The sequence below is a fragment of the Balearica regulorum genome, chromosome W, assembly GCF_011004875.1.
Source record: "Balearica regulorum gibbericeps isolate bBalReg1 chromosome W, bBalReg1.pri, whole genome shotgun sequence".
Lineage (NCBI taxonomy): Eukaryota > Metazoa > Chordata > Aves > Gruiformes > Gruidae > Balearica > Balearica regulorum.
In genome coordinates, this window is record NC_046219.1 from 23671338 (window position 1) to 23699169 (window position 27832).

Sequence of the window (27832 nt, forward strand, 5' to 3'; positions counted from 1 at the left end):
TGCCGCGGCATAGACTTATTCACAGCCACAGTCGTTTCGAGGTGCACCTGTTCCAGCATGGCCTTCTCCATGGGCCACAATGCCTTCAGAGATATTCTTGCTCCAGCGTGGCCTTACCCACAGCCACAGTCCCTTCAGAAATAAACCTGCTCCAACATGGGCTTATCCATGGCTGCAGTCCCTCCAGGGGTGTACTTGCTCTGTTGTGGGCTTATCCAAGGCCACATGCTTTGAGGTGCTCCAGCACGACCTCATGCACAGCCACTGATGCTTTGAGGTGTACCTTCTCCAGTGTGGACTTATCTTTGGGCCACAATCCCTTCAGAAGTATACCTGCTGCAGCACAGACATAACCACGGCCACAGATGTTTCAAGATATACCTGCTCTGGTATGGACTTATTTACAGACACAGATCCTTTGGGGTGTCCTGTTCTCACATAGACTCATCCACAGGTCACAGTCCCTTTGACTTGAGTTCACACAGGAGTTCCAGCCTGTCCAGGACAGCAACGCAGAAACAGCAGCGATGCCCTGGCCACCTGCCAGCCCAGGCGCATCGTCATTGCTGTTGTCAAAATGTTCCCAGGCACAGTAGAGTAAGATGATAAGCAGTACAGAAAGCAGCAAAATCAAAAAGCAGCCACTAATGAGCACTAGACTCTACTATATAGTAAAGCAAACAAGCCCCATGGGAAGCACAGGAACCTGCCAATTAATAGCTAAACAGCAATAAGACCTATAAATTTGATCTAGCACATTCCAATCAAACCTGTCATTCTCGAAGCCTTCGTGCCTCACATTGGGCACCAAAACCCAACTGTTGTGGTTTAACCCCAGCCGGCAGCTAAGTACCATACAGCCGCTCACTCACTCCCGCCCAGTGGGAGGGAGGAGGGAATTTAAAAAAAAAGGTAAAAATCGTGGATTGAGACAAAGACAATTTAAAAGGACAGAAAAGGAAGAGACTAATAAAAATGATAATAATAATGATAAAAGAATTGTGTTGCGTTTGCGGGGAAATGTTTTGGTAGCGGGGGTGCTATAGGGGTGGCTTCTGTGAGGAGCTGCTAGAAGCTTCCCCTGTGTCTGATAGAGCCAATGCCAGCCAGCTCCAAGATGGGCCTGCCCCTGGCCAAGGCCAAGCCAATCAGCGCCTCTGTGATAACATATTTAAGAAGAAAAAAAAAAAAAACAACACTTGGGGGAAGCTTTTGCAGCTGGGGAGAGAAGTGTGAAGATGTCAGAAACTGTGCAGACACCAAGGTCAGTGAAGAAGGAGGGGGAGGAGGTGCTCCAGGCACCGGAGCAGAGATCCCCCTGCAGCCCGTGGTGAAGACCATGGTGAGGCAGGCTGTCCCCCTGCAGCAGCCCATGGAGGGAGGATGAGGGGGTGTAGAGATTCCACCTGCAGCCTGTGGAGGACCCCAGGCAGGAGCAGGTGGAGGCACCTGAAGGAGGCTGTGGCCCGTGGGAAGCCCAGGCTGGAGCAAGTCCCTGGCTGGACCTATGGCCCTGTGGAGAGGGGAGCCCATGCCAGGGCAGGTTTGCTGGCAGGACTTGTGACGCCGTGGGGGACCCATGCTGGAACAGTTTTCTCCTGAAGGTCTGCACCCTGTGGGAGAGAGCCACGCTGGAGCAGTTCGTGAAGGACTGTAGCCCGTGGGAAGGACTCACGTTGGAGAAGGTCGTGAAGGACTGTCTCCCGTGAGAGGGACCCCATGCTGGAGCAGGGGAACAATGAGAGTAGTCCTCCCTCTGAGGATGAAGAAGCGGCAGAAACACCGTGTGCTGAACTGACCGTAACCCCCATTCCCCGTCCCCCTGTGCCGCTGAGGGGGGAGGAGGTTGAAGCTGGGAGTGAAGTTGAGCCTGGGAAGATGGGAGGGGTGGGGGGAGGTGTTTTAAGATTTGTTTTTATTTCTCATTCCTCTGCTCTGTTTTGCTTAGTAATAAATTAGATGAATTCCCTCTCTAAGTTCAGTCTGTTTTGCTCGTGACGATAATTAGTGAGTGATCTCTCCCTGTCCTTATCTCGACCCACAAGTTTTTTGTTGCACCTTTTCTCCCCTGTCTAGAGAAGGAGGGGAGTGATAGAGCGGCTCTGGTGGGCACCTGGGCCACAGCCAGGGTCAACCCACCACAGTCCTTTTTTAGTGGAAACGTAGCTGCTATCTTGTTGACCACATCCATGGGCACATGACGGCGTCCATCCTGCCATTTTATTCCCAAGAACTGGATCTCCTGTGCAGGTCCCTTGACCTTGCTTTTCTTTATGGCGAAACCAGCTTTCAGAAGAATCTGAATTACTCTTTTTTCCCTTCTTGAATACTTCTTCTGCCTTATTGCCCCACACAATGATGTCATCGATGTATTGTAGATGTTCAGGGGCACCACCCTTGTCCAGTGCAGTTTGGATTAGTCCATGACAAATAGTAGGACTATGCTTCCACCCCTGGGGCAGTCGATTCCAGGTGTATTGAACACCTCTCCAAGTGAAAGCAAACTGTGGCCTGCATTCGGCTGCCAAAGGAATTGAGAAGAATGCATCAGCGATGTCCATTGTAGCATACCACTTGGCTGCTTTTGACTCCAATTCATATTGGAGCTCTAACATGTCTGGTACAGCAGCACTCAGTGGTGGTGTCACTTCGTTCAGGCCATGATAGTCCACTGTTAACCTCCACCCTCCATCAGACTTTTGCACTGGCCATATGGGAATATTAAAAGATGAATGAGTCTTGCTGATGACTCCCTGGTTCTCCAGTTGATGAATCAGCTCATGGATGGGAGGCAGGGAGTCTCGATTTGTGCGATATTGCTGCCGATGCACTGTCCTGGTAGCAATTAGCACCAGTCATCTCCTGCTCCGGTCAGAGGGAAAGGGAGCCCCAGGCATATGCCACGTAGTACACTCTGTTTTTTCCTGCATGACCAAGGGGAGGACGTGAGGAAGTGGGACGGTGAACCCACCTTTAAGTTGGAAGCCCGTGTTCGTGAACTAAGAGGGAAGACAGCTAACAAGAAGGAGACACAAGCTTTCCTGGGCCTTGTGGGGTTCTGGAGAATGCATATTCCAGGTTATAGTCAGCTTGTGAGCCCTCTCTATCGAGTAACCCAAAAGAAGAACTATTTTGAATGGGGCCTTGAGCAACAACAAGCCTTTGAGCATATGTGGTGGGTTGACCCTGGCTGAGGGCCAGGTGCCCACCAGAGCCGCTCTATCACTCCCCTCTTTCTTTAGACAGGGGAGAAAAGGTACAATGAAAAAAAACTTACGGGTCGAGATAAGGCCAGGGAGAGATCATTCTCTAATTATCATCACGAGCAAAACAGACCGAACTTAGAGAGGGAATTCATCTTATTTATTACTAAGCAAAACAGAGTAGAGGAATGAGAAATAAAACCAAATCTTAAAAACACCTCCCCCCACCCCTCCCATCTTCCCGGGCTCAAATTCACTCCCGGCTTCAACCTCCGCCCCCCTCAGCGGCACAGGGGGACGGGGAATGGGGGTTACGGTCAGTTCATCACGCGGTGTTTCTGCCGCTTCTTCATCCTCAGGGGGAGGACTCATTGTTCCCCCACTCCAGCGTGGGGTCCCTCTCACGGGAGACAGTCCTTCACGGCCTTCTCCAACGTGAGTCTCCTCCACGGGGTGCAGACCTTCAGGAGCAAACTGCTCCAGCGTGGGATCCCCCACAGGGTCACAAGTCCTGTCAGCAAACCTGCTCTGGCGTGGGCTCCTCTCTCCACGGATCCACAGGTCCTGCCAGGAGCTTGCTCCAGCGCGGGCTTCCCACGGGGCCACAGCCTCCTTCAGGTGTCTCCACCTGCTCCGGCGTGGGGTCCTCCACGGGCTGCAGGTGGAATCTCTACACCCCCTCATCCTCCCTCCATGGGCTGCTGCAGGGGGACAGCCTGCTTCACCATGGTCTTCACCACGGGCTGCAGGGGGATCTCTGCTCCGGCGCCTGGAGCACCTCCTCCCCCTCCTTCTTCACTGACCTTGGTGCCTGCAGATGTTCTTACATCTTCTCACTCCTCTCTCTGGCTGCAAAAGCGCTCTCTAACTGTTTTTGTCTTTCTTAAATATGTTATCACAGAGGCGCTAATTGGCTTGGCCTTGGCCAGCGGCGGGTCCGTCTTGGAGCCGGCTGGCGTTGGCTCTATCAGACACAGGGGAAGCTTCTAGCAGCTTCTCACAGAAGCCACCCCTGTAGCCCCCCCGCTACCAAAACCTTGCCACGCAAAACCAACACAGCATATCAAACAGGAAATAGCTCGTGCAGTAGCTCTTGGACCTCTCCGGACAGGACCAGCTGTGCAAAACGTACTCTACACTGCAGCTGGGGAGCATGGCCTCACCTGGAGCCTCTGGCAGAAAACAGCAGGAGAAACCCGAGGTCGACCATTAGGGTTTTGGAGCTGGGGGTATCGAGGATCAGAAGCCCACTACACCCCAACTGAAAAAGGGATCCTAGCAGCATATGAAGGGATTCGAGCTGCTTCAGAAGTTGTTGGTACAGAAGCGTCTCTCCTCTTGGCACCGCGATTGCCTGTGCTACACTGGATGTTCAAAGGAAACATTCCCTCTACACATCACGCAACTAGCACTACATGGAGTAAGTGGGTAGCACTAATCACACAGCGAGCTCAACTGGGGAAACCCAACCACCCAGGAATCCTGGAAGAGATTATGGACTGGCCAGAAGGCGGAGATTTTGGAGCACTGTCTGAGGAGGTAGCTCGTGCCCAAGAGGCACCACCATATAATGAGTTACCAGAAGATGAAAGGCATTATGCTCTGTTTACTGATGGATCCTGTCGTGTTGTAGGAAACCATCGGAAGTGGAAAGCTGCTGTGTGGAGTCCCACACGACAAGCCGTTGAGGTCACTGAAGGAGAAGGTGAGTCACGTCAGTTCGCAGAAGTGAAAGCCATTCAGCTAGCCCTAAAGATTGCTGAACGAGAAAAGTGGCCAGTACTCTTATCTCTATACTGACTCCTGGATGGTGGCTAATGCCCTATGGGGCTGGCTACAGCAGTGGAAGAAGACCAATTGGCAGCACAGGGGTAAGCCCATCTGGGCTGCTGCATTGTGGCAGGACATCACTGCCCGGGTAGAAAACATGGCTGTGAAGGTACATCATGTAGATGCTCACATACCCAAAAGCCGTGCCACTGAAGAACATCAAAACAATGAACAGGTAGACAAGGCTGCCAAAATTGAAGCAGCTCAGGTGGACCTGGACTGGGAGCGTAAGGGTGAGCTATTTGTAGGTGGATGGGCCCATGAAACATCAGGACATCTAGGGAGAGATGCAACATACAGATGGGCTCGTGATCGAGGGCTGGACCTGACCATGGAGGCCATCACACAAGTCACTCATGAATGTGAAATATGTGCTGCAATCAAGCGAGCGACACGAGTAAAATCTCCCTGGAACAGAGGGCGGTGGCTGGGTTTTCGATATGGCAAGGCCTGGCAGATTGACTATATTGGGCCACTGCCACAAACACGCCAAGGCAAGCGCTACATACTCACCATGGTGGAAGCAACTACTGGCTGGCTAGAGACATTTCCTGTAAACCATGCCACTGCCCGAAACACCATCCTAGGCCTTGAAAGGCAAATTTTATGGCAACGGCGACATGGTACTCCAGAAAGGATTGAATCAGACAATGGGACTCATTTCCGAAATAACCTCATAAGCTCCTGGGCAAAGAAACACGGCACTGAGTGGGCGTATCACATCCCCTATCACCCACAAGCCTCTGGAAAGATCGAGAGGTATAATGGACTGTTAAAGACTATGTTGAGGGCATTAGGGAATGGGGCATAGAAGCACTGGGATACAAATTTAGCAGAAGCCACTTGGCTGATTAATACCAGAGGATCTGCTAACCGTCCTGGTCCTGCCCAAACAAAACCCCTACATACTGTGGGAGGAGAAAAGGTCCCTGTAGTACACATGGGAAAGTGGCTGGGGAAGGCGGTGTGGATTGCTCCTCCCATGGGAAAAGGCAAACCCATTCCTGGGATTGTCTTCTCTCAAGGACCTGGGTGTACTTGGTGGGTAATGCGGAAAGATGGAGAGACCCGGTGTGTGCCTCAAGGAGCTTTAACCTTGGGGTAAAATAATCTGTAATGTGAGTTGTACCTTCTAGGAAGTAATGTAGAAGGAATGACCCAAACCAATGAAGAGCAAGTTTCGCAAAGAGCCAGATGAATGCAACAACAGCCCAAAGCAAGCCGGTGTTGGTGCCCAACAACTGAACCTGAACACCCATCCTGACAGATTGGGCCCAAGTCATAGCCGGTTCATGAACATCTGGAGGAGCAGAGGAAGCTCATGGAATGGGAGAGTAACATCTATCTGTTAAAGGACTGGAAATAGTAGTTAATAAGAAGTAAATACAATGAAACGGTTATAAAATATATATATGTATTAAAGTGTGTGGGGCGTGAGCACGACACAAATGGTATGGAATAAGGGGTGGAGATTGTATTGGGTCTGGCTGAGGTGGAGTTAATTTTCCCCAAAGCAGCCCTCATGGTGCTGTGCTGTGTATTGGTAGCTAGCAAACTGTTGATAACACACCAGTGTTTTGGCTACTACTGAGCAGTGCCAGCACACATCAAGGCTGTCTCTCCAACATTTCTTTTCCCCCCCAGCAGCAGGCTGGGGGTGGGCAAGATCTTGGGAGGGGACACAGCTAGGACAGCTGACCCAAACTGACCAAAGGGATAGTCCATACCATATGATGTCTGCTCAGCAATAAGAAACTGAGAATAGGGGGAGGAACAGGGCAGGGGCATTCGTTGTTTTTTTTTTTACAATGTTTGTCTTCCGGAGCAAGGGGCATGGATACTGAAGCCCTACTTCCCAGGAAGTGGCCGGACATCACCTGCTGATGGGAAGTAAAGAATAATCTTTGCTTTTTGCTTTGCTTCCGCGCACGGCTTTTTGCTTTAGCTACATTAAACTGCCTTTATCTCGACCCACGAGTTTGGGGTTGTTTTTCCATCTTCCTTTCTCCCCTCCCTGCCTTACTGAAGAGGGGAGTGATAGAGTGGCTCTGGTGGACACCTGGCCTGCAGCCAGGGTCAACCCACCACAAGGAGTCTTCCCCCTGAGGACAAAGAAGCGGCAGAAACAACATGCGCTGAACTGACCTTAACCCCCATTCCCCGTCCCCCTGTGCCGCTGAGGGGGGGTGGAGGTTGAAGCTGGGAGTGAAGTTGAGCCCGGGAAGATGGGAGGGGTGGGGGGTGGTGTTTTAAGACTTGATGTTATCTTCTTATTGCTCTACTCCGTTTTGCTTAGTAATAAATTAGATGAATCTCTTTTCTAAGTTCAGTTTGTTTTGCTCGTGACGATAATTAGTGAGTGATCTTTCCCTGTCCTTATCTTGACCCAAGCCTTTTGTTATACTTCTCTCCATCATGCTGGGGGAGGCGTGAGCGAGCGGCCGTGTGGTACCCTGCTGCCGGCTGGGCCAAAACCACATCAAGAATATACAAAACATCATACACAGCACAATTGCTTACCATCCGCAGACTTCCGATGCCCAGCCGTGGTCCAGCCCCTGGCCAGCTTCCCCCACCTTTATATTGCTGAGCATGATGTCATATGGTATGGAATATCCCTTTAGTCAGTTGGGGTCAGCTGTCCTGGCCAGCCATGTCCCTTCCCAGCTTCTTGTGCACCGCCAGCCTCCTCACTGGCACGGCATTATGAAAAGCTGAAATGTCCTTGACTTGGCGTAAACATTGCCTAGCAACAACCGAAATATCACTGTGTTATCAACATTGTTCTCATCCTAAATCCAAAACACAGCACTATACCACGTTATTTTCTCAATAACAACCTCTATGTAACAGGGTCATAAAAAAACAATGGTGGAGAACAACCCGTAGACCTTATCTAGATGTTTGCTTGAAACATTATTTATGGGGAAATATATTGAAGGAACCAATTTGGAAAGCACTGGTTGGTTATATGTAAAGAACAAATGTTATATTCAGCACTCTGTGGGTTTGCTTGCATATTTATTGTGGATCTTTTGTCTGCAGATCTGTCATAGTGTGAAACCAAGACAAATTAAAACAACACATTCCCTCCAATCCTACTATTCCCAAAACTCAAAAGTGAGTTTTCCATATATGAGTTGGACTGAGATGGATTGAAAACTAGATGAATGACCAGGCCCAGAGGGTGGCGATCAGTGGCACAAAGTCTAGTTGGAGGCCAGTAACTAGTGGTGTACCCCAGTGGTTGTATTGGGTTTATGTGGCAAGCTTTTGGAGTTGGGGACCAAGCTGCAGGGATGATTTCTGTAAGAAGAGATCAGGAGCTGCTCCCATGTCAGACAGAGCCAGTTCTAGCTGGCTCCAAACAGACCCACCACTGGCCAAACCTGAGGCCAATCAGTAACAGTGGTGGCGCCTCTATGATAACGTATTTAAGAAAGGGTAAAAACTGCTGTGCAACAGCATCCAGGAGAGAGAAGTGAGAATATGTGAGAGAAACAACTCTGCAGACACCAAGGTCAGTGAAGAAGGAAGAGGAGGAGGTGCTTCAGGCACCAGAGCAGATTCCCCTGCAGCCTGTGGAGAGGACCATGGTGACACAGGTTGTCTCCCTGCAGCCCATGGAGGTCAGAGCAAGTGGATGTGCCCTGAAGGAAGCTGTGAGCCCGTGGAGAGGAGCCCATGCAATCTGTTCCTGAAAGACTGTACCCTGTGGAAAGGACCCATGCTGGCGTGGTTCATGAAGGACTATATTCTGTTGGAGACACCCAACACTAGAGCAAGGGAAAAGTGTGAGGAAGAAGGAGCAGCAGAGATGAAGCGTTATGAACCAACTGCAACTCCCATTCCCCATCCCCCTTGTGCTGCTCAGGAGGAGAAGGTAGAAGATTCAGGGGTGAAGTTGAGCCTGAGAAGAAGGGAGGGGTGGGGGGAAAGTGATTTTAGTTTTGGTTTTGTTTGTTACTATCCTACTCTATTTTTCATTTGCAATACATTAAATTAGTTTTCCCCAAGTCATGTCTGTTTTGCCCATGACAGTAATTGGTAAGTGATCTTCCTGTCTTTATCTCATCCCACAGTTTTTTCCACTGTATTTTCTCCCCATCTTGCTGAGGAGGGGCACTGACAGAGTGACTTGATGGGCACCTGGCAGCCAGCCAAGGTTAACCCACCAGTCAATACTGGGTCCAGTCCCATTTAACATCTTCATTAATGATCTGGATGATGGGGCAGAGTGTACCCTCAGCAAGAAATGGGTCAACAGGAACCTCATGAAGTTCAGCAAGGAAAAGTGCAAAGTCCTGCACCTGGGGAGGAACAAACCCAGGCACTAATATACGTGGGGGCCACCCAGCTGGAAAGCAGCTATGCAGAAATGGACCTGGGGGTCCTGGTGGACACCAAGTTGAACATGAGCCAGCAATGCACCCTTGCCACAAAGAAGGCTAATGGTATCCTGGGCTGCATTAGACAAAGTATTGCCAGCAGTTCAAGGGAGGTGATCAAGATGTTCTGGTCAAATATTGATCACAGAGGTGATCCTTCCCCTCTACTCAGCAGTGGTGAGGCCACACCTCAATCCTGGACCAGATGACCTCCAGAGGTCCTTTCCCACCTCAACCATTTCTGATTCTGTGAAATGATTAATGACCAAGAATTTAAAATTCTTTTTCTTTCTTTTGAACCTTTGTACTTTTCCCTTCTCTCTCATGATGGTGGATGTAAAAATATAGAAGCTTAGCTATAAGAAAACTTATATTAACTAGAAAGCTGCTTAAGGCCTAGAACTGTTTTAAAGACTATAATCGTGGGAAAGGGGTTTCTAATCAAGGTAATAGGTAATGGAGCTAACTGACCATGGCAACGTAGAATGCTGCTACATTCCTTGTACAGTCCCTACCCAACCGGACAATAGGCCTGGGAATATTAATCTTATGAAGTAAGTTGTAATGGACAAGTGTATCCACAGCGAGGATACTGTGCATGCCTGCAAGAAGAGGGTCATCCAGCGAACACGGGTGCAAGACCACTGACGACCACCAGAGACCCCTGAGGACCACCAACTCAAATCACTGAGCATGTGTGATGGGGAGGAGAATATGGAAATGGATTCCAAGAAATGATTATCATAGGACTGCCTTTTCTCGGAAAAATAATGAATATGTATATTTTGATTCTATATAACCTGTATGTTGGTGATCACCTGGTATGCACGTTTGGTGGAGCTATTTCCCCCGTGCATCCAGCGCTGCAATAAAGCATACCTAGGGTAACTCACGTCTGGTAGAATTTTTCTTTAACAGATGGCGACCCAGATGGGACCCTAGGACGCAAGAGGAAGGAGCACCAGTTAATTCTCTGGACAAACCCGTGACCAACGCTCGTTGCCGGCAAAAATAGGCGAGTTCACCTAAGAGACTTGGACACGGGTCTTTCCAGACAATACTGGGAGTACTCTTGTGTTTAAACTTGCTAAAAGATATGGTAAGAGGAAAAGAAGTAAGAAATGGGAAATACACCCAGCGTTGAAAGGGGGACGCCCCTTGCTGAGGTTTTGGAAAATTGGAATAAGGTTTATGGGGCACAGACTTTGCAAAAGAAAAGACTGATTGTGTTGTGTCAGGAGGAATGGCCATTCCTAACTCGATCTCGAGGGGGAGGACCTATGGATCTTTGGCCTCCCAAAGGAACTTTTAGGCCCCATAAGTTAAAGTTTTTAAGGACTATTTTAGAAGATACTGCAAGTCAAAATATTGATTATTGGTATATTTGGTATGATTGGTCTTGTCAAAGATGTAAGCCATCTAAACCACGGGTAAGCCCACTTCCCTCTGCCCCTGAGGCCGAGGAAACTGACCTTCCCCAAGCAGGGATGTTTCCCATGAAATTGGATTACATCCCAAATCCCAGAGCAGGACCAGGAGCTCCTCCTGAAGTTCCTGCAGTGACTGCTGTGATGCGCCACGAACCTTGGAAACAAGGTGATTTGATTATGTGGCAAAGCAAAATGCCAAGATTAAGAGATGATGCAGAAAAATGTGCGCAAATGCTATCTGGAATAGTCACTGATTACACACCTAATTGGAGTGACATGAAAACTTTGTTGAGAGAACTATTCCAGATGGATGAGCGAGATGATAAAATTTTTCAAAAGGACCGAGAAATTGCTCAGAGGGGTCAAGGATTAAACCCCTGGCCCACTGAGGACCCTAATTGGAATTTAGCCACAACCGATGGAATGCAAGCTTATCGGGCAGCCATCGGACAATTATTGGAGGCCATACGGCAATGTGGCGAAAGAGTTACAAATTGCACAAAGGTCCTTGAATGCAGACAAAAACCTGATGAACACCCCAGCGATTATTGGATAAGATTGAAAACTACCTTGCTGAAATACGGGGGAATGACTAGAGAAAATTTTCAAGAACCATTGGCTATTAGTGTATTTGTGGAGCAGTCTTCTCCTGATATAAATAAGTATTTTAAAAAGCACACGCCTGGGTGGCAAGGGGAAACCCTGACTAAAATACTGAGTATTGCTGCATTTGTTTTTGATGGTAGAGATGAAGAAAAACAAAAGAGAGAGAACGAGAGAAATAAACAGGAAAGAAAACGAGAGCAACAGGAAAAAGAGAGAGAAATTAGTTTGTTGGCTGCAGCAATTACACAGAATTATCAATCAAGAGGAAGGGGCAGAGGAATTTCAAGGGGAACTCCAAGAGGAAGGGGACGTGGGGGAAGGGCTCCCTTTCTTTCTTCTCTTAACCAATCTAATCCTAATACTTTAGAGTGTTTTTACTGTGGGAATATAGGACATATCCAGCGAGAGTGCCCACTCCGCCCAGTAAGTGCTGGACGAGGATCAAATCCACCGTATCCACCACGCCCTCACTCACAATAGAAAATTAATGAGCTGAATTCCATGCTTACCAAAGGACTGCAAAAATGTCGAATGAAGGAGTGAAGGTAAATGAGTATGGACAAATTACTGCAAAGGTAAACGGACTTTTTGTTGAATTTTTAGTAGACACAGGAGCAACTTTGTCCCTTTTGAATTACGCACTCCCACAAACATTGATTTCTAAAGAGAAGGTACTTATAAGAGGGGTTGTTGGACAAGAAATAAAATATATTTCAACCCCACTTCCAATTATCATTGCAGAGAAAATGGTATGGGGAAGATTTGTGATATCTCCAAATTCACCTGTGTCTTTGCTAGGACGTGATCTTTTGCAGGAATTTGGTACTCAAATACTCCTTGCTCCGGCTGGAATCAAATTAATAATCATGGGATCAGAAATTGTGCAAATTCCACAAGAAGAAGAAGAATCGGCTTTTAAAATCCCAAAAGGACTTGAAGCAGTTCCCTGGGAACTATGGAGCAGCTCTGGTGATGATATAGGATTATTGTTATCCACAGAACCGGTAATAATTAAAACAAAAGGAGGGTCACCTCCATCAATTAAACAGTACCCGATTGCAGATGAGGCTATCCCAAGTATTCAAAAACAGATTGCAGTTTTCTTAGAAAAAGGAATACTCAAGGAATGTCAAAGTCCATATAATACTCCAATCTTGCCAGTAGGTAAACATCGATTAGATAAAGATGGGGATCCAGAATATAGATTTGTTCAAGATCTCCATGCAGTAAATGAGCATGTAATTTCCCCACACCCTGTTGTCCCTGACCCAAATTTAATTCTTACCCAAATACCTGTATGGGCACAATATTTTACTGTTTTGGATTTAACAGGAGCATTTTTCAGTATACCTATTGCTGAAGAAAGTCAATTGATTTTTGCCTTCACTTGGCAAGGAAAACAGTTGACTTGGACACGCTTGCCACAAGGGTTTACTAGTTCACCAACCATCTTTTCTCAAATTCTCAGAAACAATCTAAGAGACTTAAAATTTTCTGGGGGTTCTGTCTTGATTCAATATGTTGATGATTTGTTACTAGCAAGCCATACGGCTGAAGATTGTATGCGGGATACTGAATATTTGTGCATCCAACTTGCAAAAAAGGGTCACCGTGCATCTCTATCCAAACTGCAACTCTGTCAACAACAGGTAAAGTATCTGGGGTTTATTCTTAAACTAGGGAGGAGAGAAGTAGATCCAGAATGGGTAAGAGCTATACAAGAAATTCCCAGACCAGTAACAAAGAAACAATTAAGGGGATTTTTAGGACAGGTAGGATATTGTAGGCCATGGATTCCTGGATTCAGTGAAATAGCGAAACCTCTTAATGAGGCAACGAAAAATGAGGAAGTGGAACCAATAGCTTGGGGTCCTGAACGAGAAAAAGCCTTTCGTGCATTAAAGGAAGCATTAATGCAAGCTCCAGCTTTGGGGCTTCCAGACTATTCTAAACCCTTTAAACTTTATTGCACAGAAAACAAAGGAACAGCAAATGGAGTTTTAGATCAAACTTTAGGGCCACATGAAAGACCTATAGCCTATTATTCTTGCACATTAGATTCAGTAGCAAGAGGAACTCCGTTTTGCATAAGAGCTGCGGCTACCGCTGCTGAGTTAGTAGAAAAAAAGCCGGAACATAGTCTTGGGACATCCCCTAGTAGTCTGTGTGCCACATGAAGTTGAAATATTATTGAAACAATATGCCGAGAAAGCACTTTCTCCACAAAGAGCGCATAAATATGAACTAATACTTTTGCTTGCTGACAATTTAAGATTGGAAAGATGTAATACCTTGAATCCTGCCACCTTAATGCCACTGCCCACAGATGGAGAAAAGGATGAACATGATTGTGAACAGGTGATCAAAATGACGAGCAAACCACAAGACGACTTACGAGATCAGCCTTTGGATAACCCAGATATGAACTTGTTTACCGACGGCTCCTCCTATTATGAAGAAGGATGGAAATGTACAGGGTTTGCTGTTACCATGGAAACTAAGGTATTGTTAGCAGGACCTTTGCCTCCCACTCTAGGTGCTCAAGGCGCAGAGATCGTCGCCCTCACGAAAGCTGCACAATATGCGATCAGAATATGGGTTAATTTGTATACTGACTCTAAGTATGCGTTTGGAGTTTGTCATGCTACAGGTATGCTGTGGAAAGAAAGGGGATTTCTCACATCAGCAGGTAAAACGATCGCCCATGGACAACAGATTAAAGAACTTTTGGAGGCGATCCAATTACCATCTGAACTAGCAGTAATATATATTAAAGCACACACCAACCAAGAGAATCAATTGGCAAAAGGGAACGAGCTCGCGGACCAGGCTGCAAAAGCGGCAGCCCGACAAGTCATCTTTGCAATGACACTGACCCATCAAGGAGAGCTCGACCGGGAATTGCCAGGCATGCAGAAGCTGTATGAGGAACTTCCTGAGGAAGAAAGACAGCTCTGGGAGAAGCTGGGAGCTGAACAGCAGAATGGACAATGGACTCTAGGGGGGAAACCATTACTCCCAAAAAGGTATTTAATACCGATCGCGCGATGGCACCATGAGAAAACCCATGGTGGACCTGAGAATATAGCTTTGAGAGTACAGAGACTGTGGGCAGCACCAGGGATTTATGCTGCTATTAAGAGAGTTTGCGAAGGGTGTCGACTGTGCAAACAGTATGCCTCTTTGAAAATCAAGGCACCAGCAGGAAAGCGACCTCCAGCAACGTATCCTTTTCAAAAACTACAAATTGACTACGCGGAGATGCCTAGGGCTATGGGATATGCTTATTTACTTGTGATCATTGATCAGCTTTCGGGCTGGGTGGAGGCTTTCCCAACTCGAAAGAATGACTCAAAAGCAGTGGTTAAAGCTCTGTTAAAAGAGATAATACCTAGGTATGGAGTTCCTGAAATAATTGACTCGGACAGGGGAGCACATTTCTCTGCCGCAATTTTAGTGCAAATTTATTATTCATTAAATATTAAGATGCAATTGCACACACCTTATCATCCACAATCATCAGGACAAGTAGAAAGGATGAATAGGACGATCAAAGACAAATTAGTTAAGACCTGTAAACAAACTGGCTTGAAGTGGCCAGAAGCATTAAATTTAGTACTTTGGGACATTAGAAATACACCGAGGCAACCAGTAGGTGTATCTCCAGCAGAAGTTTTATTTGGGAGAATTTTAGCAGTACCTGGAACTTATATTCCAGCAAAACCAAGCCTTTTGGATGGAGATGAACAGGTAACTCAATATTTATTGTATTTGCAAAATTCTTTTGTGCAATTACGAAATCATGCTTATTGGTATCAAGGGATAACACCTGAAATTCAGGTACATAATATTCAACCAGGGGATAAAGTGTATATAAAGAATTTTAAATGGAAAAATAGATTTGAGCCCAAATGGGAAGGACCTTACATGGTGTTATTAACCTCCTTTTATGCTGTAAAGGTACAAGGAAAAGAGACGTGGATCCATCACTCACATGTGCTTAAAGATTCCGTGACAGAATGAAAATCAACGCACTGCTGTATTTGCTGATTTGTTTTCTCTTGAGTAAGACTGATACCTTGTGGACAAAGTTCATCCTGCGATACCGAGATGCAATTACAAAAGGAACCATAATACAATATAGTAATACTAGTCTCTGGGAGCAAACCTTTTGTAAAGTTTGGGGAACTAAGAATGCAAAAGGGGAAAATATTGTAGCGGGTAGAAATACTGAGATTGTATGGAATCCTTTTTTTTAATCCTAATGTTTTTCTAGAATTTTGTGTTGGATTTGTGATGGGAGATCCTGAGAATGGAACGGAATCATCAAGAAGTTATACATGGAATATGTATCCATATCACATATATATATGAGCCGCAAACAGGAACAGGAACCTGGTGTGTCAACCATCACTTATGGGTAATGACAGAGGGTAAACACAATGATTGGTGTTGTATCAATTTGAATCTGATGAGTCCATCCTTTTTTGTAATGTATTACATTATCAAAGATGGGTTTAGGAATTTTCCGGTAGCACATGATTATGAATTTCCATGGGGTTTTCAAACTGGCATTTCTAATACTGACAAAATAATGACCAAATCTAGATTAAGTAAACAAAGTTTAGTTGGAAATGAAGAAGAAACTTTTTGGTTAAATAACACTCACATTTCCTTAATGAAGTCCTTTGCGAAGAATTTGAATTATACTGAATGTTGGCTTTGTGCATCTTTACCAAAATCTGTAGGTCGAGGGTTTGATTTAATTGGTATTCCAATTCCGAAGGATTCAGTTTGGGAAAAGTTTTGGAGAAATACCTCTAGAACGACTAAATATGAGGAGCAAATATTAACCATCAGAATTCCTCCTTTAGACGAATATCATAACATCCTCTGTGTAGAGAGATGTTACCCCCCAGAGAACTGGACTCGGCCGTTTTGTCTTAACCACACTTTTGTGGGAAATTGGACTAAATGCAACACAACTAATCAATCATATTAAATCTCGCTTGAGCTGGGCTTGGAGGGGACCAAAGGCACTAGGACTATTTTGGTTATGTGGTGACAAAGCTTATAAAGTACTCCCACCACGCTGGGGAGGAATTTGCACTCTAGGACTGGTAACTGTGGATTTACGAATTCTCCCTAAAACTATAAATGTTCCAATCTGGCATCGCACCTTTTTAACTCGTGTTAAAAGGACCAATAACCCACTAATAGAAAAACCCTCAGGATTTCACTCTTTTCTCCGATGGTTCATACCATCTTTAGGGGTGAGTGAACTGGAAAAAGCGATTTTAAACATACCGGGGGAAATTGAAAAATTGGCAAATTATACCGCTCATGGGTTAACAACCTTGCAAATTGAAATTGCAGAACTTTCAAAAATTACCCTACAAAATCATATGGCCTTAGATATGATGTTAGCATCACAAGGTGGAGTTTGTACAATGCTAAATGTGAGTTGTTGCATGTATGTAGATCATTCAGGGGAATTACTGACTGACGTACATAAAATCTGGGAGATTAGTTCTCAAATGCGACAAGTACAAAAAGACGATACATCTTGGGGTTTTACTGATACAGTGTCGTGGTTGACTTCCTGGGCTCCTGATTTATCTGTGTGGCTCAAAAAGGCGCTTGCTGTAGCAGCGTTAGTGATGATAGGGATTGTATGTATAATAGTGATTTTTCAATGTTGCATAACCTGTTTTTCTAGTATAGTAGCAAAATTACAAGGAGCTTGGAGATATAAATAATTGCAGGGATGCAATGAAAACAAAAGGAGGGAATTGTAAAAATATAGAAGCTTAGCTATAAGAAAACTTATATTAAGTAGAAAGCTGCTTAAGGCCTAGAACTGTTTTAAAGACTATAATCGTGGGAAAGGGGTTTCTAATCAAGGTAATAGGTAATGGAGCTAACTGACCATGGCAACGTAGAATGCTGCTACATTCCTTGTACAGTCCCTACCCAACCGGACAATAGGCCTGGGAATATTAATCTTATGAAGTAAGTTGTAATGGACAAGTGTATCCACAGCGAGGATACTGTGCATGCCTGCAAGAAGAGGGTCATCCAGCGAACACGGGTGCAAGACCACTGACGACCACCAGAGACCCCTGAGGACCACCAACTCAAATCACTGAGCATGCGTGATGGGGAGGAGAATATGGAAATGGATTCCAAGTAATGATTGTCATAGGACTGCCTTTTCTCGGAAAAATAATGAATATGTATATTTTGATTCTATATAACCTGTATGTTGGTGATCACCTGGTATGCACGTTTGGTGGAGCTATTTCTCCCGTGCATCCAGCGCTGCAATAAAGCAAACCTAGGGTAACTCACGTCTGGTAGAATTTTTCTTTAACAGTGGAGTCATATCTTCTGTCTTTGATGCATCACATTTCCTTTTCATGTTTCTAGACTTGTCTGGGACCAAGTGCAGCAATGCTCAGGGCCTGGCTTTTGCCATTCCCCACTAGCAGGCTACATTTCCATGTTTTCTTTCTCTGTCTTTATCTCTGTGTTTATAAACTCAGAAGAGTTTAACCAAAAGATGACTATTTCTTCATTTTGAACAACTTCTGTTTTGGGTTTACATATCAAGGTTTTGGTAATGGGTGGGCTGCAGGGGTGGCCTCTGTGAGAAGAGGCCAGGGGATGCCCTGTGTCAGACACAGCCTGTTCCAACCAGCTTGGCAACAGATCTACCACAGGCCAAAGTTGAGTCAATTAGCAAAGCTGGTGGCGCCTCTGTGAAAACATACTGAAGACGGGGCAAAATGCTGCACAGGCAGTGTGAGGGTTAGGGAAAAAAGTGTGCGAAACAATCCTGTGAACACCAAGATCAGAGAAGAAGAACGGGGAGAAAGTGCTGGAGTAGATATTCCCTTGCAGCCCATGGAAGTTTTGGAAGAGACCACGGTGGAGCAGGTTTTTTCCTGCAGCCCATAGAGAGGACCATGGTGGAGCAGATATCCATACTGCAGCCCATGGAGGATCATGGGGCATGTGGATATTTCCTGAAGGAACTGCAGCCTGTAGACAGAAGTTAAATTCCAATATTTCAAGTACAAAATGCAGAATACTCTCTACTGAAAAAAATCTTTTTACTGGCCATAGTGTATTTGATTTTTCAGATTTATAAAACATTTTCTAAGTAGTTACTAGCTCCCATGTGCATATTTCTGCATTATTGAAACATTATTGTTATAGATATGGAAGATTTTTAAAGATAATTTTCTATGTCAGATTACTAAATTCTCATTATGGTTTAGGAATAAATTATAAGAATTTAAGTAAACTCACAGATTTTTTCCATTTATCTTTTACTAGAGACATTAAGATAAAATATTTAACTTTTGCTAGAAAAATACTTCTAGTAGAAGAGGAACAGAAGTAGGTCCCTTAATGATATTCCAGTCCATTTCTCGAATTTAATTAAATTTAAGCATCGGTGGAAATAATGTAAATTATTGACAGTGAATACATAGCTTATATTTGAAGAACAGGCCATTCACAGTGATAATGAATTTGCCATTTGACTGTTTAAGACACCTGCAAGCTTTTATTAAAGGATATAATACAACTGGCATTTTCAATCTGCTTAATGTTAAACGTTTATTTCAGACAACTTGAAAAGAGAAATAGCTACAAAAATGAAGTACAGCTTTGACTGTTTAGCTTAACCTTGGTTTCATTTGATTTTGTTGGTTCCATCATTTTGATTGTAAATTTGCAGTGAAAGGGAAAACTGTTGCAGATATGACTTCTATAATCAAGTGTTGACTCCGCATCCCTTAGTGCATATTTTAATGGCTAAATGAGAAGGATTATCAAGTCATTGAGTGTGGAGGTGTCTGTGACCATATTATTTAATGCTAGATATTTTTACAAGAAATATACTCTATTGTTCATTTTGTGTATGATGTTGCTGCTGGAAGAGGTGTGAAGCAAAGTCACAAATAAACTAAACTAAAACCCTCTTCAGAGACTGGATAAATAATAAGCATGTTTAATACAGCTAATCTGTAGATTAATGTGGTGCCAAGCCAGAAGACATTAACAAGGTAAGGCTGCAGGGTCTCTAGGTAAGATAATAAGATAAGATAATATATTGTTTCTATTAAAAAGCAATCTGCATGGACCACTAACATTGGAAACTCTGCAGCTGTCACCTTTATCAGGGAAACAAGAGCAAGCCATTACATTTTAATCACTGGAGTTTGTCAGGAATGAAAACCAGTCAGCTTCCCATAAATCAACAGACATGTATCCTGATAAAGAGAGTGAATTAGAAAAGGACAGCTACACTGTGCACTAGACAACGTATTATGGAGTGATCAAAGTATTGTAATTGTAGCAGATAAATCTACTGAATTAGGCTTTGGGTGAAACACTCATCTTTTCACAAAACAAATGAGTGCTTATATGAATCATCTGTGACTTAATTCACTTGTTAGTTTGAGTATTTCCAGTAGTTCACAAAAGCAGCAGGACAAAGAGGACACTTGTATTCAAAAATCTGACAGCAATTTTCCAAAGTCTCTTTCCTGATCATTACACAATAATTAATATTTGCACTGCAATTACTAAGCTATTCTTTTGAGTAGCTCTGCCAAAAAAGTAAACAAAATTATTTTTTTAATACTCTTAATCTTTGAATTTGTCATATCTGATATACACAAGGGGAGATAGTACTTTTTAATGATAGATAATTATTCTTCAAAGAGATGGAAATTTAGAGGGGCAGTACTTGGGATAAGAAGAGCTTGAAGATTCTTGCAGAATATATATTATGAGAGTAAATTTTTGGCTTCTAGTGCAATCATAGTTATATGATAGCTATATGGTAGGAAATGAAAGTACATACGACCACAACAATGGATACGCACACGTGTGCACGCCTGCAAGGCTATGACCTTATTGGCATTACAGAGACGTGGCGGGACAGCTCCTATGACTGGAGCGTTGGGATGGAAGGATACAGGCTCTTCAGGAAGGACAGGCAGGGAAGAAGAGGAGGGGCTGTCGCCCTCTATGTCAATGACCAGCTGGAGTGCATGGAGCTCCACCTGGGGATGGATGAGGAGCCAACTGAGAGCCTATGGGTCAGGATTAAAGGGAGCACAGGAGCAGGGGACATCATAGTGGGGGTCTGCTACAGGCCACCTGACCAGGGAGACGGAGCTGATGAGATCCTCTAGAGGCAGATAGGAGGAGCCTCATATTCACAAGCCCTGGTCCTCATGGGGGGACTTTAACCACCCTGACATCTGTTGGAGGGGCAACACAGCAGGGCACAAGCAATCCAGGAGGTTCCTGGAATGCATTGGTGATAACTTCCTCCTCCAAGTGACAGAGGAGCCAATGAGGAGAGGTGTCATGATGCACCTTATTCTCACCAATAAGGAGGGCCTGGTAGGGGATGTGAAGCTCAGGGGCAGCCTTGGCTGCAGTGCCCATGAAATGGTGGAGTTCAAGATCCTCAGGGCAGCGAGGAGGGCACGCAGCAAGCTCACTACCCTGGACTTCAGGAGAGCAGGCTTTAGCCTCTCCAGGGACCTGCTTGGAAGAGTACCATGGGACAAAGTCCTGGAGGGCAGAGGGGTCCAAGACAGCTGGCTAATATTCAAGGGTCACCTCGTCCAAGCTCAGGAGTGATGCATCCCAACAAAGAGGAAGTCAGGCAAAAACACCAAGAGGCCCCCATGGATGAACAAGGAGCTCCTGGGCAAAGTCAAACAAAAAAAGGAAGCCTACAGAGGGTGGAAGCAAGGGCAGGTAGCCTGGGAGGAGTACAGAGAAACTGTCCGAGCAGCCAGGGATCAGGTTAGGAAAGCCAAAGCCCTGATAGAAATTAGTCTGGCCGGGGACATCAAGGACAACAAGAAAAGCTTCTATAGGTATGTTAGTGATAAAAGGAGGACAAGGGAGAATGTGGGTCCCCTCAGGAATGAAATGGGTGACCTGGTTACCCACATGTCCTGGTTCTGGCAAGGATAGAGTTAATTTCACAAGGAGCCAGGACAGGTGAGCCGGGCTGGCCGGGGGCTATTCCATGCCATGTGACGTCATGCTCACCATAAAAGGGGCTAGTCAGGCAGGGGCGGGCTCGGCATGGCTCCGGGACGGGCTAAGCATCCGGTCGGTCGTCAGATCGGTAAAATAGTTCTCTGTTATTACCCATTGTGAATATCTGTTACCAGTACTGTTGTTGATTGTTTCCCTCTCCCTTGCTGTCCCAGTAAACTGCCCTTATCCCAACCCTCGAGGCTTTGCCATTGTTTTTCCGTTCTCCTCCCCATCCCGCCGGGGGAGGGGTGAGCGAGCGGCACGTGGCAGCTACCGGCTGGGGCAAAACCACGTCACCACAATATGGAGAAGGCTGAGGTACTCAATGACTTTTTTGCCTCAGTCTTCACTGGCAAGTGTTCTAGCCACACTGCTCAGGTCAGAGAAGGCAAAGGCAGGGACTGGGAGAATGAAGAACCTCCCACTGTAGGAGAAGATCAGGTTCGAGAATATCTAAGGAACCTGAAGGTGCACAAGTCCATGGGACCTGATGAGATGCATCCACGGGTCTTGAGGGAACTGGCGGATGAAGTGGCCAGGCCACTCTCCATCATATTGGAGAAGTCCTGGCAGTCCAGTGAAGTTCCCACTGATTGGAGGAGGGGGAATATAACCCCCATTTTTAAGAAGGGAAAAAAGGACAAGTCATGCCTGACAAACTTGGTGGCCTTCTATGATGGGGTTACAGCGTCGGTGGATAAGGGAAGAGCGACAGACGTCATCTACCTGGACTTGTGCAAGGCATTTGACACTGTCCCACACGACATCCTTGTCTCTAAATTGGGGAGACGTGGATTCCATGGATGGACCACTCGGTGGATAAGAAATTGGCTGGATGGTTGCACTCAAAGAGTTGCAGTTGACGGCTCAATGTCCAAGTGGAGACCAGTGACGAGTGGCATTCCTCAGGGGTCGGTACTGGGACTGGCACTGTTCAACATCTTTGTCGGCGACATGGACAGTGGGATCGAGTGCACCCTCAGCAAGTTTGCCGACGACACCAAGCTGTGTGGTGTGGTCGACACGCTGGAGGGAAGGGATGCCATCCAGCGGGGCCTTGACAGGCTGGAGAGGTGGGCCTGTGCGAACCACATGAAGTTCAACAAGGCCAAGTGCAAGGTCATGCACATGGGTTGGCAAAATCCCAAGCACAACTATAGGCTGGGCGAGGAATGGATTGAAAGCAGCCCTGAGGAGAAGGACTTGGGGGTATTGATAGATGAGAAGCTCAACATGAGCCGGCAGCGTGCACTTGCAGCCCAGAAAGCCAACCGTGTCCTGGGCTGCATCCAAAGAAGTGTGACCAGCAGGTCAAGGGAGGTGATCCTGCCCCTCTACTCCGCTCTCGTGAGACCCCCACTTGGAGTACTGCATCCAGCTCTGGGGTCCCCAGTACAGGAGAGACATGGAGCTGTTGGAGCGAGTCCAGAGGAGGGCCACGAAGCTGATCAGAGGGCTGGAGCACCTCTCCTATGAGGACAGGGTGAGAGACTTGGGATTGTTCAGCCTGTAGAAAAGGTGGCTCCGGGGAGATCTAATTGTGCCCTTCCAGTACCTGAAGGGGGCCTACAGGAAAGATGGGGAGGGACTGTTTATCAGGGAGTGTAGTGACAGGACAAGGGGTAATGGGTTTAAGCTGAAGGAGGGTCAATTTAGATTAGATATAAGGAAGAAATTCTTCACTGTGAGGGTGGTGAGGCACTGGAACAGGTTGCCCAGAGAGGTTGTGGAGGCCCCATCCCTGGAAGTGTTCAAGGCCAGGTTGGATGAGGCTTTGGGCAATGTGGTCTAGTGGAGGTTGTCCCTGCCCGCAGCAGGGGAGGGTTGGAACTAGATGATCTTTGAGGTCCCTTCCAACCCAAACCATTCTATGATTTTTTTTGTCACGTGCTGTACTGGGTTTGGCTGAGATGGAGTTAATTTTCTTCAGAGCAGCCCATATGGCTTTCTGTTTTAAACTGGTGACCAAAACAGTGTTGATAACATACCAATATTTTAGATATTGCTCAACAGTGCTTACATAGCATCATGGCATTTTGTTTCTCACTCTGCTCCCAGAGAGTGGGAGTGGGAAAGAGGTTGGGAGGTACATAGGTGGGACAGCTGACCCAAACTGACCAAAGAAATATTCCATTCCATATAACATCATGCTCAGCAATAAAACAGCGTGGTAGTTTTTCCAACTGGCTGGGCATCAGTCTTCTTGTGGGAGATGGCGAGTGATTGTCTTTGCATCACCTGTTTTTTTTCTTTTTTTTCCCCTTCACTTATTAAATCATCTTTATCTCAACCCACATGTTTTCTCACTTTTGCAGTTCTGATTCTCTCCCTCATCCTGCATCTTAAGTAGAAGCAATGTGTTTCCCCAAATTGTCAGTTGTTGGGGAAATTCTGTTGTACCCTTTGAGGTGATTTAAACACGTTTGTGCTTAAATACAAAATATTTAATGAACAATGCATTTGGACAGAGTCCTACCACCATAAGTGGTTCTACAAGGAGTCTGCAAAAATGCAGCACAAGCAAATTCCTTATATACACTTATGCCAGCACCAATCATAGGAGCATTGTCATTGTGCACCTCTCTCATGGATTCATCTGGTTATAGTCAGGTATCTTTTTGGTAGAATAGTTTTTTTCCCCCTATTGTCCATATCCCATCTTCATTTTCTACTGCTTCCCATTTTTTCCACTGTTCCTTTTCTTTGCTTGTCATCTCAGATCAGTATAATTTTTCAGGATGATTGACATCTGACCACGAGCTCCTATCTGTATCAACCACCATAATTTTCATTGCAGGTTGGCAGACTGTGGCTTTTGCAGCTGCATCAGCTAAGGCATTCCCTCGTCTGATTATGGTAGTGTCCCTTGTATGGGCTGGACAGTGAACTACAGTGATCTCCTTGGGAAGCTGGATTGCATCTAATAGGTCCCGAATTTCTGTTCCATTGGCCACGGTTTTTCCAGAGGAGGTGAAAACCCCCTGTTCCCATGCCTATTGCATGACATACTCCAAAGGCATACCTTGAGTCTGTATAGATATTTATTTGCTTTCCACTCCCCAGGTGGGCCACTCAGGCTAATGCAATCAACTCTGCCTCTTGAACACTTATTGTTGCTGGAAGGGGTCCAGCATCTATAACCTGCCATTGTTCTATAATTGCATAACCAGTCTTTCATTGTCCTTGTAAATAGTAGGATGATCCATCTCTAAACAAAACAAGATCTGAGGTTTGTAAGGAGAGGTCTGTAAGATCTGCTTGCAGTTTACTGACAGTTTGGAGTTCAATGTCACACTGTGATGCTCTTCCCCTTTGTGGTGGGTTGACCCTGGCTGGAGGCCAGGTGCCCACCAGAGCTGCTCTATCACTCCCCCTCCTTAACTAGACAGGGGAGAAAAAGTATAATGAAACACTTGTGGGTTGAGATAAGGACAGGGAGAGATCACTCAACAATTATCGTCATGGGCAAAACAGACTCAACTTAGAACAAAAATTCATCTAATTTATTACCAAGCAAAACAGAGTAGAGCAATAAGAAATAAAATCAAATCTTAAAACACCTCCCATCTTCCCGGGCTTAACTTCACTCCCGATTTCTACGTACTCCCCCCTCAGCGGCACAGGGGGACAGGGAATGGGGGTTACAGGCAGTTGATCACACATTGTTTCTGCCGCTTCTTCATCCTCAGGGGGAGGACTCGCCTGCTCCAGCATGGAGTCCCTCCCATGGGAGACAGTCCTCCATGAACTTTTCCAACGTGAGGCCTTCCCATGGGCTACAGTCCTTCACAAACTACTCCAACGTGGGTGTCTCCCACGGGGTGCAGACCTTCAGGAGCAGACTGCTCCAGCATGGGGTCCCCCACGGGGTCACAAGTCCTGCCAGCAAACCTGCTCTGGCATGGGCTCCTCTCTCCACGGGTCCACAGGTCCTGCCAGGACCTTGCTCCAGCATGGGCTTCCCACGGGGCCACAGCCTCCTTTGGGTGCCTCCACCTGCTCCTGCGTGGGGTCCTCCATGGGCTGCAGGTGGAATCTCTACACCCCCTCATCCTCCCTCCATGGGCTGCAGGGGGACAGCCTGCCTCACCATGGTCTTCACCACGGGCTGCAGGGGGATCTCTGCTCTGGCGCCTGGAGGACCTCCTTCCCCTCCTTCTTCACTGACCTTGGTGTCTGCAGAGTTTCTTACATCTTCTCACTCCTCTCTCTGGCTGCAAAAGCTCTAACTGTTTTTTTTCCCTTCTTAAATATGTTATCACAGAGGCGCTGACTTGCTTGGCCTTGGCCAGCGATGGGTCCATCTTGGAGCCAGCTGGCATTGGCTCTATCATCAGACACAGGGGAAGCTTCTAGCAGCTTCTCACAGAAGCCACCCCTGTAACCCCCCCCGCTACCAAAACCTTGCCACACAAACCCAATACACCCTTCTCCAGCTACTGGTAATAGTGTTGCAGGATTCAACATATTACACCACTTTAGAGTCATGTTATCTGCATTCAGGAGAGTTAGTTCATATTATGCGCGTGTTGGGGAGACAAGGCTTGCATCACATGTTTAAGAAGCAATTCAACTTCATGTGGCACATGAATTTTAACTGGGTGCCCTAATACTAAAGGTCATCTCTTTTCCACTATTGTAGCTAACTGACCCAATGCACACTGGAGTCCCTCCCGCCACCAGATCTAACTGAACAGAGTAATATGCTACAGATCTTTGATGAGGTCCCAATCTCTTTTTTAAAATCCCGCTCACCACTCCTTTCCTGTTGTATATGTATAGATCAAAGGGTTTTGTATTATCTGGAAGTCCTAAGACTGGGGCTGAGGCCAAGGCCCCTTTTATGGCTCTAAAGGCCTTTTACCATTCCAGTCCCCGAGTAATGGGTTCTATTTCTTCATCCTTAGTTGCCACTGTCAGCGGCTTCATTAGTTCCCCCAATTCTGGTATCCACAGTGAGCAGAAACCAACCGCACCTAGAAAATCTCGTAGCTGTTTGTAACCAGGAATTTCAATTATAGCTTTTACTTTTTCTGGATCTATCACTCACTGTCCTTCCTTTAAAATGAATCCTAGATATCTTACTTGCTTTTGACACAGCTGGAACTTGGATGGAGATGCGCGATGCCCCTTGGTTGCTAGTGCGGTACATAGATGTATAGTGCCTTTCAAACAGTCATCATAATTTTTACTAGCTATTAGTAAATCATCTACATATTGCACTAAAACTGATCCATCATGTAACTCAATATCTTTTAAATCTTCTTTCAATATCCGTGAAAATATAGTGGGAGACCCAGTAAACCCCTGTGGAAGGTAAATCCATGTTAACTGCTGTCCTTTCCAAGTGAAGGCAAACAACGGTTGACTCTCTTCACCTATCGGGATGCTGAAAAATACAGCATTCAAATCAATCACAGTAAAGCATTTAGCCCAGTATGGTATCTGTAGGAGCACAGTGGAGGGATCTGGTACCACTGGATGTGGAACAATCACATATTGAGTAATATCTCTCAGATCTTGAACAAACCTAAAGGATTTCCATCCTTATCTAACCTATTTTTCTTTACTGGCAAAATCATTGTATTCTGATTTTTACAACTGCTGCAGCTAAAGTTCCTCCTCGAGTTTTTCATACTCCTTTTCGACTGTCCTCTTTATGCCCAATTATTGGTGTATTCTGATTCACATTCTCTTAAAATATCCTTAAATAGATATTGATCAATTTGTTTTTCAATACTCTTTTCTGCTTCCCAGGGGATTGGATATTGCTTTACCACAGGAGGTGATCCTTCCTTTGTTTTTATGTGGACTGGCTGTGCCAATTTTAATAATCCTATATCTGTTCCTGATTTACTCCACAATTCCTGGGGCACCTTCTTCAATTCCTCCAATATTTTCAACTCTGACTCTCCCACATCAAATACAACACATAACCCTGCAATTATCAAATCAGTACCCCTAGGGGACAAATGAAATTGCACATCTAAATCTTGTAATAAATCTCTCCCCAGTAAACAAGCTGGTGACTCTTCAGCTAATACAAATCTTCCCCAAATTCCCTTGTTACCTATCAATAGCAATAATGGTTTACTGAGGGCATGTTCCCCTTTCCCGGTCACTCCTTGAATCATTACTCTATCTTGAGACATGGAGTCTTTTGGTATAAAATTTAAAAGGGACAGTGTTGCTCCTGTGTCAACTAGGAATTCAATTTCTTTGTTTCCTATTTTCCCAGTGATCTGTCCTCTATAGTCTAATTTGGTTTTCCACAGCTCATAAATCTCAACTTCCA

The 27832-nt window shown here is 45.6% G+C and overlaps 1 long non-coding RNA gene across 1 annotated transcript in view; it reads left to right on the forward strand.

The window, feature by feature from the left end:
• The window catches only part of LOC142599226 (uncharacterized), a 1086559-nt gene that overhangs the window by 619199 nt on the left and 439528 nt on the right, over positions 1–27832 (forward strand). Inside the window, exon 2 of the long non-coding RNA XR_012832848.1 lies at positions 1287–1491. This is a non-coding gene — a long non-coding RNA (uncharacterized LOC142599226). The remainder of the gene's footprint in view (positions 1–1286; positions 1492–27832) is intronic.